Below are 16,852 nucleotides of genomic sequence, written 5' to 3'. Positions count from 1 at the left end.
TATGCAGTGATAGGGTAATAAACTCAATGGTGGGAATCCTTTCACAATGCATACGTCTTTCAAGTCATCACGCTATACACTTTATTTTTTTTTATTGAAGTATGATTGATTTACAATGTTGTCTTAGTTTCAGGTGTACAGCAAAGTGATTCAGTTATACATATACATATATATTATTTTTCAGATTCTTTTCCATCATAGGTTATTATAAGATATTGAGTTTAGTTCCCTGTGCTGTACAGTAGGTCCTTGTTGTTTATCTCTGTTATATATAGTCATGTGTATATGTTAATCCCAAACTCCTAATTTATCCCTCCCCCCCTTCCCCTTTGATAATTATAGGTTTGTTTTCTATATCTGTGGGTCTATTTCTGTTTTATAAATAAGTTCATTCATATCATTTTTTTTAGATTCCACATATAAGCAACGTCATGATATTTGTCTTTCTCTGTCTGACTTACTTCACTTAGTATGATCATCTCTAGGTCCATCTGTGTTGCTGCAAGTGGCATTATTTCATTCTTTTTATGGCTATACACTTTAAGTATATCAAGATTTTATTTGTTGATTATACTTCAGTAAAAATGGGGGAAGAACTCAAAGGAATAAAATGTTTTTGTTCCTGGTAAACAGCAACACACTGTGCATTATTTACTTCCAGAGCCTCATCCCACCCCGCAGCCCCCCATGACCACAGCTACAGGTGTGCATGGAACACGTCTACAGCAAATCTCAGCACAGAATTGTGTTCTATTTTGATTTTTCATTCCCCTAAAGGGAGTGGGTTGATTTGCTTCTCGCCTTTTGTGTGTGAGGTCACGGGAGGAAACCTGAGTCCTCTGGCAGCATCTTCCTACTTTATTCCAGCGTCGTTTTGCCCCCCTGCCCCTAGAGCTCTGTCCCCCGAGGAGCTGCCTCGCTCCTTAAGTTGACCCTGCATTCACTTTTTGGATTTTAAATGCTTTTGTGTCAGAAAAATCATTTCCCCGCCGTGCACCCCTGTGTGAAGAGTGGGCTTCCTTTCTTGCAGCCACTGCTGATCTCATTCTGCCGGGTGTGAGTCACTGTTGACCTTCTCACCCCGGGGGAGGCGGCACAGTGGAGGGGAGTGGGGCGGGTGTGCAGAAGCCAGCTCGCCTTTGACTGGCGTGTTGCCGTGGCAGACCCCTAACCCTCTCGGTGGGTTTCCTGACCCCTCAAATGGGGAGATTGCCACTGACCTCACAGAGGGGTTGGAGGTGTTGTGATGAAAGCTAAGAAACAGAACAGAGGAGAAGCCGTGCAGAGGCAGGGCGTTTGAGGGCCAGCTGGGGGTTCTGGTGGGATGGAGCGGGGAAGCCGGCGGGGCTCACATGCCTGGCGGGGACCTGGAACCTGGGACACCTGGGGTGTTTTGTTCTTTGGGGGTCAAGCATGTCGGTGCAGGGCAGAGATGGAGCTTCAACCCCTGCAGCCCCGTCCCAAAGAGGAATTTGCAGAATTGGCTGTGGCTTCCCGGGAGGGAGCGTGGGACTGCGCTGGGGTGGGCGGTGTGCGAAAAGCCAGTCTCTGTCGCTTGCAGCCACACCTCCCACTGCTGTGCCGGCACTGGTTATCTTTTCACCTCCCTAGTTCGCTTCTCTTCCTCCTCTGAACTCTCACCGTCTGTGCCCTCACTCTGCAGTTTATCACTTTTGTTTTTCTGAGCCACCATGAAATGCTCCTCTTCTTTTACTTCTACCTCTAGTGTCCCTAGTTGCCCCGGTGCCTGGCCTCAGCCCCTAGGGTAGCGTTGCTCCGGAGTTGGGAATCGGTTCCTGGAACAATTAGGGCTTCTATAGCAGCAGGGGGCTGCCTTCCAATCATGGTCACTGGAAGGCCTCCTGGGCTGCTGTCTGCCTCCTGGGCACCGTACGGGGGTGCACATGTGTCAGACAAACAAGAATGTGTGTTGAGCTGTACACATGGCTCACGGGAGCATCTCGGGTCCTGATGGGGGCCCTGGATTGGGGGGTGGCTTTCGTGGTGCCTGTGCATGTTCTGTCCTCTTGTAGTCTGATTGCACCTGGGACTCCCTGGAGTCTATTTCTCCACCTTTTTCATTTTGTTGTGAGTGCTTGTCTCTGGCCTCTGGGTATCTGGTGGAGGTGGGCCTCCAGTCCCGTATTGCCCAAGTTCAGGGGCTTGATTGGAAGGTGAGAGTCACCTGCATCGCCCCGCTGACCGTGACCCTGCCCCAGGCATCAAGATGCTGGTGGCTGCTTACCGAGAACTCTGGGCTGATGTGTCAGGCCCCCCCGCCCACCCCCCATCTCCCACCTGCCTCCCCTCTGCAGCCTGAGGTCCTGAGGTCCCGCAGTCCCAAAGGTTGATGGGTGGAAACCTCAGGTTTGAGGCTGAGACCTCCGAGCTGGACTTCTGAGAGAAGAAAGCTTCCCGCGTGTGCTGGGCTAGGGGTTCCGGTTCCTTGAGCAGTCTTCCTAAGCAGAGGGAGCCCTGGGCAGTGTCAGGTGTATCAGCCTCCAGGAGTGCATCCTGGACTGGGTCCCTTTTGTCAAATGAAGACTCCTTTAGCCAGACACCCCGGGTCCTGCCAGGACCCCAGTCCAGATGTGCCCGGAGGTCCTGCCCTCTGGGCACATCTGGATTGCTTTGGTGTTGCTCAGGAGGAGGCCTGGCTTCGTCGATTTCCCAGTGGGCGCTGAGTGATCAGAGCGACCAGGTGTCTCACCCCTCCCCTGCTGAGCTTCTCCCTGCAGGATGCTGGCACGGGCGTCCTGGTCCCCGGCTCCCTTCTGTGGGCCTTGAGAGCAGGACATCGGTGGTGCCTTCCCACGCAGACCCGCAGGTTAGGACCGCCCACCAGTGTTGGAGTTTGGGGTGGGGCAGGGGCTCAGTTGCCGTTTCCTCTTCCTTGAACATCTGACTTTATCTGATGTACGTGGGGTAAATCGTATTAATCGATCCTGCTTCTTGCAAGTATTGACTCCTTCTTGCAAATATTGACTCCTCTTCACCAAGTAGGAAGGACTGATGTTCTTTCCCTGGTAGCTTTGGATTCCCCGGGTGGCCTGTGTTTCTCTCCTCTGTATAGGGCGCCCTGGGGTGCCTCTCTTCTCTGGGCTCCCCTGGGTCAGCCTGGCCCTCCCCACCCCAGTCAACAGGACAGAACAAGAGTTTGGGGGCTCCCCAGCCTGGGTGCTGCCTTGCCGTTTCCCACAAGTCATGGTCAGTGACACGGAAACAACCGTGTGTGTGTTTTCAGGTAACCACCTCCCTGGATGAAACTGAGGCCTGCGGCTGTGGTGTGCTGGGGTCCTCTGTGGAGTCAGGACGAGTGGCTGAATCTCCCAGAGCCTGGCTCTTTCTCTCCTTCTGCCCTGAGTTAGAGCAGGAGCCCAGGTGCCGGGCTTCCTGTCCGTCCCATTCCATTGCATATCCTGAGTCTTAGGCACAGGTCTCGCTCTCTCCCCTTTTTGTCACACCAAGGCCTTCGGTGGGCAGAGCAGTTGAAGTGATGTTGCCTTTTCCTTTCCTAAATTTCAATGAACCCTTCTCCCTGTGTACCAATCAGCTAGTTTGAGTTTTCGGGGCATGGAGGGTGGGCATTCCATCCCAGGAAACTAACCTGGGCGGGGAGGGAGCACTGGGGTCCGTAGTTGCGGCGTCTCGGCCAGGCTGTGAGTTGTAAAAGCACTGGCTCTGCTAAGCACACAATAACCTGTGCAGAAGCCCTGACAATCGCTGTTTCACACAAGGAAGCCGAGGCTCAGAGATGGCAGGTACCTGGCTCAAGGTCACACAGCTAGTCAGTGCTGGGCTTGGAACTGGACCCCAAGTCTAGATCCCAAAGCACATGGCATGATTTTCCAAATACAGCTGGACTTCCCCATGGGCTGGGGGGCCTGTCTCCAGGTGAGTCCCCAGGCCTCCTCTCCTCCCTGGGAAAACGGGGCACAACAGACAAGGCCTCAGCCATGGGCGCCCTCACTGCTGTGTTTCCACATCGGCACCGTGGGCCGTCTCCTCTAATTGCTCGTTCTTTTTAGTTGCCGTGAAAAGGCCTCCAAGTGCTAAGAAGGGAGAGTGCTATGTTGTATTTTTTGTTCTGTTGTTTTGCGTCAGTTCTTTCCCAGGTGTCTCAGCTGGGTATTGGGGGTGGGGCTGGCATGGGAACATGGGCCCCGACTCTCAGCCTCTCCGTGGTCACTCGCTGTCCTGCTGGCAGGGGGGCCTGGTGGGCCCTCCTCTGAGCTCTGACATCAGCTTACGTTGGTTGGAGGGGCCCTGCCCCAACAGAGCCTTCGTTTCCTGTTTCTTCTTCTACAGGAAGGGGGTTCTTGTCCTTCCTGACGACCTCATGCCCAAGTTCCGTGGTGTTAGAGATGGTGGCCTTTCAGCCCACCTTATCTGCGCGTCCTCACTCAGAACTCCTCAGCTTCACTCGTTTACCCAGCGAACATTTACTCAGTACCTAGTGTGGACCGGGTACCATCCCAGGTGCCCGAGTTGCAGCTGTGTGACTCCGCCTGTGTGGAGTTTATGCCCTGGTGTTGGCCCAGCACCCGTTCTGCACTCTCACCTCTGTGCTTTGCGTATGCTGTTCCAGCGTCCTGAGGTTCCCTGTTCTCGCCTCTGCTCTACGTCCCACGGTGGGGACGATCTCAGTCGCCCCCTACCTACCTCTGAGCTCTTCCTGGGAGTTTGTGGCCGCGTGGGACATCGAGACCACTGGGCCCTGGATGGCAAGAGTTGAGGGTGGCGTGGAGAGAGGCGGCCCTTCTGAGATGTGAAATCACCTCCTCATCTCCTTCGCAGGGGGCTGGGGAGGAAAAGGCTGAAGGAGCAAGGTTTATTTTTAGAGAAGCTCCTTGCTCCAGAGGAGCATGGAGCCCTTCCTTCCAGGAGGTGGGGGGCTGTGGAGGGCGGGCCGGGGGCAGCTGGAGTTGTGGTCTCAGCTCAGCCTGGCTGTCTTCTGCATCCGCTCAACCTGACGCAGGAGCTGCCCATCCGCAGAGGGTTTGCCTCTAAGGGGGTGTCCCAGGCCGGAGAACATCTGTCCTCAGCGCCTCCTCCCCAAAGCTGAGGACGTTTGCCATCCTGAGCAGGTGAGCAGAGCTTCTAGCACGTCCTTGGGGTAGGGGCTCGGCGGGAAGGGTCCCGGGCCCAGGCTCAGAGTCGGTCGCTTCCTTCCTGACTCCCCGGCTCGCGGGGAGGGTCGCTTCCTGCCATTGTCTCCGCTGAGGCCTCAGCAAGGTCACTGTCTCCTGAGGGGGAAGAGAGCTGAAGACAAGGGCAGGACCTCAGACCACAGTGGCAACTGACACACTTTTCGTCCCCACCGCCGCGCTGGCCTCCCCGCCTCCCCTCGGGCCCCTGGATGGAGACTGAGGGAGGGGTGAGGCTTCTTTCCTTCACCTGTGGGAGCTTCACCCCTCTCAGCACCGCAGCCCCACGTGGGAGGGTCGGCCGGCCGCTCCCTGGGCTGTAGGTCTGATGGGTGGCCTGTTAGGGGCCTCAGCCAGCGAGGGAGGCCGTGTGCACCCGTACAGAGGGCAGGAGCAAAGACTGGGACTTGTCCTGTGTTCCTTCGAGGTTCCCCCATGGCGCTTGGGAGGCAGCTGGGCGGGATCTGACGTCCCCCGTGTCCCCTCCTGACCTCTTGCATCCATAGTCCGTTTCCTAACGTGGTGCCTTGGCACCCGGCCAGCCCTGCCCAGGACTCAGGTAGAACACGGAGGGGGCTTCCACCCGGATTGCTCGACCCTCCCCTTCTTTCTAGGCTCTTAGGCCCTCTCTCACGGCCCGTGAGCGATGCCCGCTGAAGTCCGGTCCTTCCACCTCCCAGTTCTTCCTCTTCTCAAGAGCCCCAGATCCCCACTCCCTGGGTTTGCCCTCTTGGCCTCAGTGACGCACATCTTCCCGAGAGCGTACTTCATCTTCATCCAAGTGGCAGGAGCCGCATTTCTCTGGCTTTGTTTCTGGTCTCTGCTCCCAGTCACTTGTGGACGTTCTCCCAGGCACCTTTCAGAGAGCCAGGCTTGAGGGCCTTCAGTTTGAGGGCTCTGGGGTCAGCAGGGCAGGGCGAGCAGCTGGCCTGGCCTCGGTGGTCCGGGCCAGGGCTCCTCTGGACCTCTGTCCGCAGGCCCCCGGCACTGCAGCCCCCTTCTGGCTGCCTTCTGCTAACTCTTCCCCCATGTCTGCCTTTCCCTGGTTCTAAGGAAGGGCCCACCGCTTGCGTTTTCCTTCTTGTGCTTCCCTCACGACCGGTGTCCAATGCACTAACCGACCTGTGTTTATAACCTCATCTTGCCCGGCAAGGAGGCGCCTGGAAGCATCTGCTTATGAACTGACCCCACAACCTCCCAGGGACCAGACCAGGTCTGTGTCATTTCCTTGCTTTGTTCCTCCACATACTTCCTAAGCCGCGAACCTGCCTAGAACAATCACTTTGATTCCCGGAGACAGTGTCCAGAGCTTGGGATTCTCAGAGGGACTCCTGGGATGACGTCTTTCAAGCTGGAGGGTTGTATGGCCTGAGACTGTTCATCTTAGCAGCGTGATCGAACCCACAAACAATCAAAATGTATTCATTCAACATGCATTTAGTGAGTAGCTGCTATTCCGGGAGCTGGGTATAAAGGAGTGATAAAACATTTAAAATTCTGGCCCTCCTGGGCTTATAGTCTAGCGGGGGTAGACATACAATATGCAAGTATGCAGTAAAATATATAAGTACGTCAGATGGTGATCAAAGCTAAATAAACAAGGGAAGAGAAGGCCTCCCAAGTCAGGAACATTTAAGCAAAGGCCTGAAGGAGGCGAGGGAGAGAATGGGGAGGTTATCTCGGGCAGCGGAGACAGCCTGTGCAAAGGCCCTGAGGCAGGAGCTCGTCCGGGATGCTCAAGAAATCTGAGTGAGTGGAAGAATGGCAGGGGAGGAGGTTGGAGAAATATGAGAGCCCACATCTATCAGGACCTTGCACTCCTGTCTGGACTTTCACCTTGACTCTGAGTGAGATGTGATGCTACTCCAGAGTTTGACCAGAGAAGGGCCAGGATCCGACTTGTGCTTTAAAAGGATGGTTTCTGGCTACTGTGTTGAGAACAGACTGGATGGGGTGAAGGGAGGAAGCAGGGAGACCAGCAGGGGCACGGATGCAGCATGTGAGGTGGTAGGCGCTGGACCAGGGTGCCAGCGGTGTAGGTGATGAGGGAGTTGGGCTCCAGGTACGTTTTAAAGGTAGAGCTGGAAGGAATCACTGAGGAATTAGGCAATCCTCGTTGTGTGGACTTTTAAAAACAGGTTCTCATGAGCTTGGAAGGACCTAAGAGATCATCTAGTCCAACCTTTTCACTTAACCTATGGGGTAACTGAGGCCCAGTAAAGGAAGTTACTTGTCCAAAGTCACACAGCAAGCTGGTTAGTGGCAGAGCCAAGACTTGAGTTTTTGACCCCGCATTTTTGTACCTGAACTGATGGACAGCTGTGGGAGGAGACCTGCAGAGGTCTGAGGTCCCGAGGGAAGCAGGGCTGGCCCCCAACACTGCAGCTGAGCATGGGATTCTGGCAGATTCCGTTGGCTGGCAGGAACCCGGGACATTGTAAACTGACATTTATGGGTGCTGTGTGCCTTTAACGGCTCTCTCCGGGCTGACATTTTGACCTCAGTTGGGCAGATGTCTTGATGGTCATGTCTGAGCTCTTGGGCAGATCAGAGGCAATGCTCCTGTGCATGTTTTTGAAGATTTTATTGAGCTTCTATTAAGTGCCAGCCCAGAGACAAGACGCCCTTGCTCTGGAGGACCTAACAGTTTGGGGAGACGGACAGGTGAACCAAGGATGCCCCCGTGATGGTGGGTAATCAGGCCCGTGCAGGAGCTGTCCACACTTGGGATCTCTGTCCGAGGACGGGCACTAAACAGCCGCTGCAGTCACCAGGTACCCCAGGGAACACAAGCCAGAGGCCTTCTGTACACCAAGGTGGTCTGCTTAAACCCATGATTCATCTCTTATAATAAAGGGGGCAAGGAGAGTCGGTGGGGGCTGGGATCTCACTGCCCTACAGCCGTGTCACCGAGCACAGGCTTCACTTAAACTGTGAGGACCCAGGTGCACCCCCTGAGAGGCAACCTTTCAATGCCGGCACTTCCCATGTGCTTTTTTGTGCAGGGCGATGGGCTGGTAACTTTTCTTTAGTCTGCAGGCCAGCTCTAATGGCCAGCTTTAAGGTCACTGGTGACCCTTGAGATACAGAACGAGGCCTGTGAAGCTCCCAGCTCAGCTTGGAAAGAGCTGGGTATCATCCTCAGGCTCTTCCGTGTGAGGGTTGCCCGGGGAAGATAAAGAGAGATTTTGCTTTCACTCTCTATGGAGAAGCTGGATCTATAGGCCAAAGGGGGGAAAACTCCAGTTTGGTTTTTCTTTTAGCCTTTTAACTTGATCTGTCCCATCACAACAGTGGTACTCTTGAGGCCAACTTGGAATTGCTTCCACGGGGTGATTTACGGGCTGTCTCCAAAAGTGGTTCTTGTGCCCTTGGGTCTGATTAGCGCCCTGGCGGCCACAGGTAATCCCAGGACAGGGCTGATGAGAACGTGGTGCCCAGACGTGGGAGATCCGGCCAGACCACTGAAGTGAGGCTTGAGTCTCAGTGGGCTGGTATCAGACCAGCCCCTGTCCTTCTGTTGGCATCTTCCTCGGAGGCTAGAGGAGTGGGGAGATGGCAAGGAAAAAACAAGCACTCAGACAGGCTCCCTCCAGGACACAAGCCATTTAGTCCCCGCCTGCCCTGGGCTGCAGCACCTGGAGATGACGGAGGGGAACCCTTCCTAGCATCCCTGGGGTGACTCTCAGGATCGGCCCCATTCTCCAGGACGGCCGAGATCGGGCACCGTGCTCAGGGCGTGCCCACATCGGTGGTGGATTTCAGGATCCACATCTCCTCTTCTGGCGCCAGTTTCCCTGAGAAAAGGGAGTCCGTTGGCTTGTCCCCCGCAGCAGGCTTCCCAGAATGTGGGTTCCCAGACGGGAGGAGCTGCCTTAAGTCGGGTGATCATTTGACTAACACGTGTTAAGCACCTTCTGTGTGCACGAGCTGTGCCATGTGCTGGAGGTGAAAATAAAGCAGAGTTGTGCTTTGAGGAGCTTGGAAGGAGAGCCACGCCTCCTTCTCCTTCCCTCAGTCACTTCTTGCCTCTAGTTCGCCTACAAGTTATAAATACTCTGGGGAAGTATGTCGCCCTCACTCCCTGGTACCTCCCTGTGCATAAGCTTATTCAGTGGACCCAAGAAGCAGGCCAGGGCGGCGAGGATGAGAGGAGGTGGCAGTGGGGAGCCGGCATTCCAGCAGGAGGACTCCTCCAACCTCGCAGATTGCCCCGGAGCCAGCCCTGTCCCCGTGACACGTGCTTCACTCCCATCGCAAGGGGACATCTGAGGTCATGGGCATGTTTTCTTGAACCGTTAAAGCATCTTGCAAAGATGGCCTAGATTTGAAAAGACTGTGACCAGAAGAAAGAGAGACAATGAGAAAAGCGGTGTAGAGCACCCCGCCCGGCTCCTGGCACTTAGCAGTTGCTCAGTAAATCAGCATTCCTTTCCTAACATAAGGAAACAAATCCGTCAGAGTCGGCCGAGGCTCCCAGGGCCTGCACTGCCTTGGGATGATGGCTGTGCCCTGGCCAGCAGAGCTGTCTGATCAGTGTCTGCGTGGGGCGCGGGGTATGCGGGAGAGTGGCTCCTTCCATCTGTGGAATCGGGAAAGGCTTCTGGAACCGAGCCCTTTAGAGTTATGGCAGCACAGCGCGAAGGAGGGCGTTTGAGGACATAGCTGCCCAAGATGAGGCAGCCTGGGCCTCAGTCTTCTCCCACATAGAAGACTGGCCAGTGCTAGGCCAACTCCTGTCTCGTGTGTGACACAGGAGGTAGGGGACAGACCTGGCTTGCAGAACCTGAAAGCCAGCAGAATGCCAGGTGTGGCGACCCTGGTGCCCAGACTGCCCTTCCAGCAGGCAGAGGGGACTCCCTTGCTCTGGCTCTCCAAGCACCTGGGCTTACACACCTCTGTGCAAACTGGGTTTGCACAGTTTTCTTTTTAAACAACTCAATGGAGATATAATTCATATAACGTATAATTCATCCATTAAAAGTGTACAATTCAATGGTATTTTGTATATTCACAGACTTGTGCAGCCATCACCACGGTCAAGTTTAGAGCATGTCCATCATCCCCCCAAAGAAACCCCACGCCCTCTTAACTATCACTTCCCTCCCCCAGCCTCGGGCAACCACTCATCCGCTTTCTGTCACTATGGATTTGCCTATTCCGGACATTTCGTATAAATGGAATCCTACAACATGTGGCCTTCAGTGACTGGCTTCTTTCACTCATGATAATGTTTTCAAGGCTCAACCATGTGGTAGCCTGGATCGGTACTTCACTCCCTTTTACTACAGAATAACATTCCATTGTGTGGATGGACCCTCATTCATCTATCCATTCATCAGTTGACAGGCATTTACATTTTTCCCGCTTTTTTCTTTTTAGCCGCACCTTGCGGCATGAGGGATCTTAGTTCCCTGACCAGGGATCGAACCCGTGTCCCCCTGCAGTGGAAGCGCGTAGTCCTAACCACTGGACTGCCAGGGAATTCCCCCCACTTTTTGATTATTGTGAATAATGCTACTGTGAACACTCACGTATACGTTTTTGTGTGGACCTACGTTTCATTTCCCTTGAGTATATCCCTAGGAGGAGAATTGCTGGGTCATATGCTAACTCTATGCTTAACATTTTGAGGAACTGCCAGACTTTTCCAAGGCGGCTGTCCCATTTTTCAGTGCACACTGTTTTATAATGATTGTTGTGCAGAACTGTGTAGTGTGGTGGTTAATGCAGGCTCCAGAACCAAGCTGCCTGGGTTTAGAACCTGGCTGGGAGACTTGGGACAGGTCCCTTCACCTTTGTCAGCCTCAGTTTCCTTATCTGTAAAACGGGGACAAGATTAGTGCTCACTGCATGTTGTCATGGGGATTAAATGAAAATATCTACAAAGTGCTTGGTGAGGGCTGTGTCCGTGTTCGCTGTCATAAGTATTTCCCTCTAGATTGCAGGTGCTGGCCACATAGTAGGTACTCTGTGATGTTTTAAAGGCTGCAGAATTTGCTTTTTGAGGGGTGCCCCCTTTTTCAGTGCTTTCGATTCTTCTGATCACCCCTGGGAAAGCCGTCTAGGCTGTCAGTGTCTTGCACCCTGGGAATCTCTCTTCACCTGGAGGGTCTGGCACAGGGCCTTGTGAGGTTGGGGGTGGCCCCTGGACTTGCTTCAACTCCAAGAGGCACTTAAACCTTAAAGCCAGGGACACAGGGACCATTCGGAGCCAGGTCTCTGGGATCGGGAGCAGTTTAGTTAATTCAGAAGCTGGGGAGGCAAGACCCAACCCCATGACAGCAGCCCCTGTTCCTCGGCACCCCGGCTCCTGCTCTGTGATCAGCCACTGGGAAGGAGGGTGCATCCCTGGCGGGACCCCCACAGAGAATCAGCTCAGTGACTGGAAAGTGTCGTCGGAGCTCCCGTGCTGCAGATGTGGCCTGGAGTCCCCAGTGCCTCGCCAGCTCCCAGGTGCGAAGACGGGCCTGCTGCCTCGCCTGGTTGTGGTCCTGCTGTCAGAGCCCTGGCAGAGCAGCAGCTCCTCGATCTGGCAGCACTGGGTATTCTCCGAGGACTAGGAGTGCCTGGCAGCCTGCGTGCTGTCCAGATGGGGAGGCAGAGCCCGAGAGCACCCGGGCTTATCATTTGCCTGGATTGCTGAAGGGGGTCCCGCTATAGGGTTCCATACTTTAGAAAAAAGCTGGGGTGGGTGGCGCAAAAATGACAGCTCTGGGTGAGCGTGAAGGAGGGAATCAGTTTACTCTCTCATCTGGCAGATGTTTACTGTGCCAGGCAGTGGGTCACAGTGAGGGAGGAGAACTCTCCATCTGGGATCAGACACGTATCAGAGTGTGTAATACATCAGTAAAGGGAGGCACAGAGTGCAGCCAGAGCAGAGAGCAGGCAGTGGCCGACTGCCTGATGGGGAAGATTTCATAGAAAATGGGACATTTCTGTTGGGTTTTGAAGGATGCACAGGAGTTTACCAGGAGAGAAGGGGGAAGGGCACAGAGAACAGCAGGAGCCAGTGCCTTTAGTACTCAAAGTGCATGGTATGTTTGGGGAATGGGAGAAGTCCTAAGTGTCAGAAGTGCGGGTCAAGGGTGGTGAGGTGGAGATCAGGCGGGGAAAGGGGCTGGACCCTGTAAAAGTCCAGCCGACACACACACCAAGGACCTCCCAGCAGGGAAGGAAGCAGCTGGGAAGCTCTACCTACAGAGTTGAGACAAACCTCGTTTTAAACCCAGCTCCATCACTAACTGCAAAGTGGTCTTGAGAAGATTGGGGGTTCAGCTTCCCAGAGGCTTCATGTCGTCATCTGTGGAATGGTCAGGTCGAATCTACCTTGCTCAGCAGCCAGGATTAAATGGCACCTATGTGGGGCACTCTGTGATCACTCCACAACTGGGGGTTCTTTCCCTCCTTGTGGGGAGGTGCTTCTAGAGCCCTGGCCCTGCCCCGGAGAGACCTGGGATGGGCCAGGGCTCACAGGAGGGAAGAACGGACAGGGAGTCAGATGTAAGTCAGGACTGGGGGCTAGAGATCCAGGCAGGGAGGGGGTGTCAGGGACCAGCCCAGAGGCCCCGTCATAGAAGCAGGGGCAGCATGAGATCAGAAAGGTCCTCCCTGTTGGGAGCAGTGACAGGTCAGAGAACACCCCAGGCAGGCCACAGCCACAGCCACAAGGATGGTGAGTGAGTCTTCTGAATCCCACGTGCTCAAAAGCTCTGCCGTTCAGATGTGTGATTGGGTCCAGCCCCTTTCCCAGTCTGATGTCCAGCTCACCACCCTTGACCCCGCACTCCTGCCACCTGGGACTTCTCCCATTCCCCAAATATACCATGCACTTTGAGTACTAAAGGCATTGGCTCCTGCTGTTCCCTGTGCCTTTCCCCCTTCTCTCCTGGTAAATTCCTGTGCATCCTTCAAAGCCCAACTGAAATGCCCCCTCTTCAATGAAATCTTCCCCATCAGGCAGTTATCCACTGCCTTCTCTCTGCTCTAGCTGCACTCTGTGCCTCCCTCCATTGATGCACTATGCGCTGTTAATGTGTCTGTCCCCCATCCCAGATGGTGAGTTCTTCCAGGACTCTGAAGCTGGGGAAGAGGAGCCACCCACTGGTTCCCCCACGGTCCCAGCTTCTTCCCTGACCAGCCAGGTTGTCTTTGAGTCATCCTCCCTTCCAGGAGGTGAGAAGTGGCCGGGTCAGCAGGAGACGGTGCATACACTTCCATGGTGAGCCCTGTACCTGTGTCCAGGTGCGAGGGGGTGAGCCAGGAGGGAGATGCCCTGCAACCTTGGTGTGGCGGGTGACCTGCTTTTTGTGAGTGTGTGCCCGGGAACGAGCAGAGCCCTCGTGCCTGCTCCCTTTGACTCTCCATTCTTCTCTGAGCTGATTAACATGCTGACGTCCATCAGGAAACCGTGTCACCTTCATTCTCCCCGTAGCCCGGCAGCTGTGAGGTATCATTTTGGACTTGTCCACCGCATCACTACAGAGGACCGCGGCCAGCAGGGAAAGAGGGATTATGTTGTTCCCATCTGGCTTCGGCTGCCTTCCCGGCCCCATCCAGCTGTTCCCTGTTACCCACGGCCAAGCGGCAGATGTGGGGAGCGAGGTCAGCCGGGAGCTGGAGACCTGTCTGTCATCTTCACGTGAATGTCTTCAAGGCTATTTCTGGCCTCGCCATTATCCCCACGGCTTTGGGGGATAAATATAGACACGGATTGAAAAGCCCCAGTGGCAGGCAGGCAGCGCTGGAGAGCATGCGGACGGGGTGCTTGGCTATAAATAAGTCTGCTAGAACACCTCCCGAGCCACGCTGTGCTGTGCGGAAAGACAGATTTCCTTGCCGGCTCCCTCCCAAAGCACACTTGTGCCTGGACGCGGGAGGGAGGGTCTGTGGGAGGAGAGGGAAGGAGGATGCTGGTCTGTGGGGACCTTGCACAGCGGGGCGGCCTGCTGGGGGTAGCTCGCCCTTAGCGCTCGCTAGTAGCTTATAAAGGGGACCGGCTGGTTGCCCCAGCAAGAGTCCTAGGACAGTCGCACGTTGGGGGGCAGTGTGTTGTACCCGGAACAGCATCCTCAGCCCCCGCTTCCCCAGCATCCTCAGGCCTGGTTCCTGCTGCAGCCCGGCCAGCAGACAAGGGCTGGGCCTGGGTGGTTCCGGGGCCCCTGCCTGCGGGGTGGCTCCACTGCTTTCTCAAGCTGCCGTCTGTCTCCTTTTTCTGCTTCCCCCCTGCTTCCTCCTCCTGACAAGAGCGCAGCGTTGTTTATCTTCTGGTTCCCCGGTGCTCAGCCAAGGCCGGCTGCCTAGTGACCCCGTTTAGGCTCGAGTGGCAGGGGGTGGGAGTCGGTGGTCCCTGGCCCCTCCCCCCGCCCCCCTCCTCATGCCCGCCTTCCTGCATCTGCCTCCTCCCCGTCTCCGACCGCCCCCTCCGAGGCTGCAGTGGATACCTGGGCTGGGGCTGAGCAAGGACCAGGATGCGTGCCCAAGTGACACTTTTCATGCGAAAGGATAGGAGTCAGTACGCTGGCGAGAATCCTGTGACGTCCCTGTGAATAAAATATCGTTGCTGTGCAGTCACCAGTCGTGGGAAGTGATTTCCTCGAGCCCATTCCCCTCCGTGGCCTCAGTGAACAAAGACCCCCTATCCCCGCCCCGGAGCGTGTGTGCAGTCCCGGTGCAAGGACGAGACGGTTATTAATCCTGTGAACATCACCCCTGCGGATGGGGTGTGGGCAGCCCTGCCTGTCCCGCGGACGAGGGGTCTGCACCCCTGCCCCACGGTCATTCCTGGTGCTTTAGGGCTTCGAGGACAAAGGGCCACTTTGGCTTCTCGAGTGGGCAGCATGTGTGTGGACCCGTCATTCAGCCCGGAGTGTGGGCTCGGAGCAGGGGTTGCAGAGATGAATCGGGTCTGGTCCCCACTCTCAGGAGCTCATTGGCCAGCGGACGAGACTGATTCAGCAGGCAGTTGTGGTGCTGGTGATATGAGGCTGATGGGATGCGGGGGCTACTCCTGGGGCTCGGAGCCCACGGAGGAAGCTCTCAGGGGCTCCAACACGTAGGCTGGACTTTGTAGAATGCCAGGTTCACCCAACCCGGGAGGTGGGGGAGGGCCTTCCCAGCAGAGGGAACCGCCTGTGCAAAGGCACAGAGGCCAGAGGATGCCCTGTGGGGATGGGGGCTCTGCTGGGAGCACAGGCTGAGCCCAGGGAAGGAGCCAGATCAGGGTTAAGGAGCGTGGATGTTGTCTTGGAAGCCAAGGGGGAGCACTGAGGGGCTCAAATCAGAGGGCTGTCACCCTCTGATGTGTGTATTAGAAAAGGCTTCATCTGACTTCAGGGAGATGACAGGTTGGAGGCGGAGGGGAGGAGGGGACAGGCTGGTGGCAGCATCACGGTGTCTTGGTTTGTTGAGTACCTGAAAGATTTTTTTTTTTAAGCCTTGTATTTTCTTTTCTTCCTTTTTAAAAATTTATTTATTTATTTTCGGCCACGTTGGGTCTTCGTTGCTGCGTGCGGGCTTCTTTTGCTGCGGAGCACGGGCTCTAGGCACCCGGGCTTCAGTAGTTGTGGCTCGCGGGCTCTAGAGCGCAGGCTGAGTAGTTGTGGCGCACGGGCTTAGTTGCTCCGCGGCGTGTGGGATCTTCCCGGACCAGGGCTCGAACCCGTGTCCCCTGAATTGGCAGGCGGATTCTTAACCACTGCGCCACCAGGGAAGTCCAATTTTTTTGTTTTTAACGGAGCCTGTAAAATCCGGGATGTACGTATGTGGGTGCGTGCCTGAGAAACTCGGGTTTCGAAAGATGGCAGGGCCAGGCAAGGAGCCATCCATTGGTTGACTTGCTCAGGTCCCCTTGTCACCAGAGGGGTGACTTTGTCCAGCAAGCTTGGCCACTGCCAGTAGCCCGGGTCTGGAGCCGAGATAACTGCTTCCCTAGGGCCTTAGCCCATGACCCCGGTTTCCCTCTCCAGGCTCCAACCCCGAATCAGCTGGTTGTAAGAGGATGTTGGTGTGTGGCTCTCAGCATCCCCGCCCCGCTAGCCACGTTCCCCTCCTCACCCTAATACTCCAGCACCCTGAAAAAGAAGTGACTTAAAAAGTGCCGTGTGATGGAAAGATAAACATGTTTGCTTAAGTGAACCACAGAGCCCAGAAGTTAATCTGGTCATGTAAATGTTTTCATGTATTTATGATTCTGCGGGTATACATTGGTAAATAGAAGAAAGGAGAGATTGTGTGGCTTTGACCTTGCCTTCGGAGAAAAATGTGGTGTTTGTTAAGAACCGTGTGAGTCCGAAGTCCAACACTGCCCCAAAGCCCCAGCCTTCATGGATTGAGAAGGTCAGAGCCAGGATCCTCCTAAAGGGCATTCAGGTCCAAGCCCTTCATTTCTCAGACGGAGAATAAAGAAAAACTGTTTCTCTGCTCAACACTTCCGACGCCAAATGTGTGGGTTTTCCACACCAAGCAATTTTCCGGTTCTCTGTGGGCACCAGCTGGGTGTCCTTCCAGTCAATTCAGTTCTGACGTTAACTTCCCGGGGTTAGTGAAGACCCCTTGGGTTAAAGGCTCAGTCCCACTAGACTGCCCCCTCAGACTCCAGTCACATGTAGTGGGTCCCCAGTTACCCACCCCTGACTGGGCTACAAATTGGGGGTTCCCACCCTCCCCCACCTCAGGTTCGGTAATTTGCTGGAAGTTCACAGAAC

At 55.2% G+C, this 16,852-nt stretch overlaps 1 protein-coding gene across 5 annotated transcripts in view; it reads left to right on the top strand.

Moving 5' to 3' along the window:
• PITPNM2 (phosphatidylinositol transfer protein membrane associated 2) overlaps positions 1-16,852 on the top strand; it is a 143,187-nt gene that overhangs the window by 29,887 nt on the left and 96,448 nt on the right. Inside the window, exon 1 of one of the 5 annotated variants that reach the window (XM_061170408.1) lies at positions 5,002-5,087. The exons of the other annotated variants lie outside the window; for them this stretch is intronic. The gene's annotated coding sequence lies outside the window, so the exon portion shown is untranslated. Of the gene's footprint in view, positions 1-5,001; positions 5,088-16,852 lie in introns of those variants that run through there. 5 annotated transcript variants of the gene reach the window in all.

This window comes from Eubalaena glacialis, chromosome 15, assembly GCF_028564815.1.
Source record: "Eubalaena glacialis isolate mEubGla1 chromosome 15, mEubGla1.1.hap2.+ XY, whole genome shotgun sequence".
Taxonomy (NCBI): Eukaryota; Metazoa; Chordata; class Mammalia; order Artiodactyla; family Balaenidae; genus Eubalaena; species Eubalaena glacialis.
The sequence above is the reverse complement of the archived record's forward strand: the minus strand, read 5'-3'. Positions and strand labels throughout refer to the sequence as shown.